A 4734-nucleotide genomic window follows, 5' to 3' on the forward strand; every position below is an offset into this window, starting at 1 on the left:
ATACAGAGCTTATTTACTGTGTGCCTGGCACCTTTTTGAGTTCTTTATGCACATGTACTCATTTCATTCTGAGTACTTGTAATCCCTGTTTATGAGACTCAGAGACATATTTTGCCCAGAGCTACACAGCAAGTGATAAGGGCAGGATTTAGGCTGGACTGTTAGGCCCCAGAATCTGTGCTGATGCCATGCTGCCACTTCACTAGGTTCCTTGTGATACTGTGATTTATAATATGAAATACATATCTGGTGCTGACAGAGCTCCTAAAACACTTGGAATTTCCTAAATGAGGAGAGTAATCAAGGTGTCTATTGTTATGTTAATAAGCAAGTTTCAGACCCCACCCAAAGGCAGGGGCTGGTTGCCAGGAGACCAAACTTGTGATGGGAAGGTTGGACCTTTCAGTCCCATCCCCCCCCAGCTCCCCTAGAGGCTGAGTTCAGTTGCCATGGCCAAAGATTTCATCAGTAATGTCAATGGAATGATGCGAAAACCCAAAACCCAAGGTCACAGCACTTCCAGGTCAGTGAACACACGGAAGTGTGGGGAGAGTAGTGCTTGGAAGGGGCCTAGAATCTCTGAGCCCTTTCCCCATATTGACCCAATGCATCTAGTCCACCTGGCTGTTCCTGAGTTACATCCTTTGTATGAACTGGTGACTGAGTAAGTAAAAGTGTTTTCTGAGTTCTGTGAGCTGCTCTACAAATTAATCAAACCCAAGGAGCCTTTAACTGGGGTATCCAATGCTTCCTCTAAGTACATAGTGTCAGAATTGAGTTGAATTGTAGGACACCACAACCTGGGGTTAGAGAATTGCTTGGTGGGAAAAAAACCCACGTTTGGCAATCAGAAGTGTCAAAGTGAAGTGTTCTGTGTGAGTAGTAAAGAAGAAACACAGGAAGAACTGGGTGGGCTTTTTCTTTATATTCTCCAAGCCTGATCACATCACTCAGTTTTAAATGCAAACTCAGTGTCAATTCGTTCAGTGGGCTGTGGTTGGTCAGAGTGAAGCCCTGGACAAAGACAAATGGATAAAGTCACTGTCCTCCAGAGAGATGTAAAAACACATGCATCTGAAACTGGAATCAAGTGAGGCTTCAAGGAGGAGGTGAGCAAAGGCACCAGTCTTGGGGGCTCTGTTGAGAACAAGGAAAGGGAGAAAGGACTTGGACAGCATGGACGGTCTAGGGACGTGAGACGGAGAAGGCAGCTTGGAGGCAGATGGAAAGACCTTGCGTGCTAGGTTAGGCAATAAGGATTTTACTCGGCCCTGGTGATTTTGAACTAGGGATGATGCGATCAGGACCCTAGCTTAGGACAACCGCTCTGGCAGCTTGCAGCAGTTAGGCTGCAGGAAAATGGGCCAGAAGCAAGGAGACCAAAGAGGAGGCAACTTTGTGTCTGAAATCAACATTTTAATGGTAAGAAGCCTAGAACCTGCGGTTCAATGACTCTGCTCTTGATTGCATTTCTGACATCAAACATAACCTCATGCGTTTAAAAATATGAACGTGTGTTTGAACATACATAGAGAAAAGTCTGCTACTCTGCATGTATTATGACTGGGAATATTATTGCCTTTTTCCTAATTTGGCTGTTTAAAGTTTTTAAGTGAGCAGGCTTGTTACTTCTATATTCAGGAAAAACTAAAGTTTTTATTTTTTTAAATCATTTTCTTTTCCACAAAACTCAAAATGACAGCATCTCATTAAGTCTCAATCCATGATGCTGTGAGTGGCTGTGAAAGTCAGCTGGTAACTGAGGCAACCCAAAGGCAGTGGGCACCGTGTTCCCCAGGCCCAGCCAAAGAGACGCCCTTGGCCAGGGCTCCCACGGGACAGCCTGAGGAGCGCTGGCCCCGAGACAAACTGAGAGATTGGGACCTTTTCCCTTCCTTTCTTGGTACCCCAAGGCCTGACACCACTTGTCACCCGCCCTCACCCACAGGAGTAATCTGTCACACATTCCAAGTGTTTCATTGGCATGTAACATGAACACAGAGAAGTGTGACACCTCCAACAAAGCTGACATTAAGAGGATCACCCCCCCTGTGTTCTCTTCTCTGAGGCCCAGTTCATTCATATATCCATTCCCTCATGAAAGCCCCGTAAGCAATGTCCATGTAGCTCAGCATGGCCAGGTCAGCCATGCAAAGGTTGGAAAGTCTTGAAGGAAGACACAGTCCCCAGTGGTGTTGAGACAGCACAGTGGTCTCTGTTAGGGGAATCCACAGGGGGCTGGGGAGCAAGGCCCTGGTGGGGAGGGGCCAGAGGGTTCAGGCAGGAGGTGACGCTGAAAGCAGACCTTACGGTCTGCCCAGTGGATGGCAGAGCAGGACAGAACATGAGCAGAGGGGGCAGCGTGTTCAAACTGGTAGTGAGAAAGCAGGGCACTTCTGGGTATGGCAGGCTCCTCAGTGGGATGGTGCAACTCTCAGGACACATACCAGTGGCCACACCAGGGAACTCCTACCACATGACACAGCTTCTTGGATTTCATTTCCCAAGATTCAACCATCCACACCAGGTTTCTCCAAAACCCCCCAGGACCTCAGCTACTGAAGGAGAAACCTTGAAATGGGTACTAGCTCATCCCATCAGCACACCTGGACAGACTCTAGCTGCCTGTGTAACTTAACCCTAATTCCCACCTACGGTGCTCAGGTGCTTTGAGCAAGGGTAAGGCAGTGTCAGCCCCCAGACCGTGAGAAGGAAAGTACGTTACCCAAACAGGTGCCCTTCAGCAGGTGAGATAAGGAAGAGAGAAGCAAATGTAGACAAGAGGGAAGTCCAGTTTGGGGACAAGAGAGACCATTTCTTGTGTCAAAGTGCAAGAGAGAAGAAAAAACAAATGGTTTTTGAATAGCAGGGTTGGAAATCTAAGAAGACTGAGAAAATGAAAAGAGGAATGGAGTCAGTTCAGATGGTTCTGGAACAAAATCCAGGGGCTCTTGACATTCATGGGGCCTCACTTAGTACAGCAGATGGTGAAGAGCCCCGACTCTGGAGTCGGCTCACCTGGGTGTACTGCCTCCCTGCCATCGACTAACTCTGTGCCCTTGAAGAAGGGATTTAACTTTGCCAAGCTTCCGTTTTCCTGTTTGCAAAATAAACTAGTAATGATAACGATATGGATGATTAGATCATTAATTAAACATTTCTAATGGTGCCTGGTTCATGGTAAGAGCTCAGTAAATACTAGGCATGGTGAAGATGAGGAAGGTGACTGAGGACATGGTTGGGGAGCTGGTCTCTCCTGCCAGGAGCACTGTGGGGCCGCCTGCAAGCTTGTAGATGCCACCAGGGAGGGGTAATGGTGGAAGGAGAGGAGAAGCTAAGAGGGAGATGGGGGCACAGGGAGCTTGCTCGGGAGCCTTGGCATCATTCCAGGTGTGAGACCAAGGCCTGCCCAGGGCAGTGTCTGAGATGAGCTCTAGATATTCACAAAGTTGAGGTGCTGATGCGTGTTATATGCGATGCCCAAGCTACGCCCTGTCCCAGCGTTACAGTGAGTATCTTGACCAAGTGTCCACAAATGATTGAATGTAGGGAGGACTGTCAGGAGGGCCTGGCCTGCAGATGAGGGGCTTTGGGGTGAGGGGGAAGCTCCGCACTCTGAGCAGCACGGCTGAGGAGGCTCTGCCGGGGATGGACTCGTGCTCCCCACCACCCTGCACCTCCCTACCCTCCAGACCGGGACCCCAGGGGAAGTGAGCCGCGGGCTGCCACCTCTGGCCGATGGGACACCGCATGCAGCGCGTTCTCACCGCCCAACTCACTGTAGGTAAGACAAGGAGTAGGGGGAACAGGGAAGTGTCTGTGACAAGCTTCTGGTTTTTTGTTTTCTCTTCTGAAAAGTTTCACATGGGGTCAAATTACCACACAAACATGATATGTGTGTGTGTGTGTATTTCTCCTTTTCTGACTTTAAAAGTAATGCCTATGCATGAGAGAAACTTTGGAAAACATAAAAAGTCAAAAGCCAAAAACAGGAATCACTGACAAGACCACCTGTGGCTTCTTCCTATGTGAGTAAACGCTCTTTGAAAACATTTCTGTTTCCTACGGTGAAATTTACCTTTTGGTGCAGAGGTCTATGAGAGTTAGCAAGTACAGAGATTCATGTTCCCATCACCTCAGACGGGATTCAGAACAGATTTGTCACTCCCCCAGTAATTCCCTCCCAGGGTCCCTCTCTGATTATGCCTTCCCGGAGTGCTCAACTGGCAACCACTGGTCTGTTCCCCATCCCTGGAGTTTTGCCTTTTCCAGAATGTCATATAAGTAATATAAAACAGAATATATCCTTTTGGTCTGGCTTCTCCCACTAAGCACCATGCCTCTGAGTATCACCCATGTCACTGCAGACTTCAGTAGCTGGTTACTTTTTACTGCTGAGAAGTGTTCAGCGGAGCAGATGTTCCAGTGGCATAGATGCGCTACAGTTCGCCACTCACCAGCTGACTGTCATTTGCAACGGTAAACATGACTTTTACTAGTTGAATAGTTATATAGTTTTACTGTATTCCATCCTACAGATACACCCAGACATATGTAAACAGTTCCCTATTATTGGACATTTGGATTTCCCCCCAGCATAACCATTAAGTGAACATTTATATGCATAAATCTTTGTATGCCAAGTATCTATATATACATTTATATAGTCTACATGTATCATAAGCTATCAACAAGCATGCAATGTGCCCTGCTGGAGATAAAGGGAAACAGGAA

This window comes from Manis javanica, chromosome 5, assembly GCF_040802235.1.
Source record: "Manis javanica isolate MJ-LG chromosome 5, MJ_LKY, whole genome shotgun sequence".
NCBI lineage: Eukaryota > Metazoa > Chordata > Mammalia > Pholidota > Manidae > Manis > Manis javanica.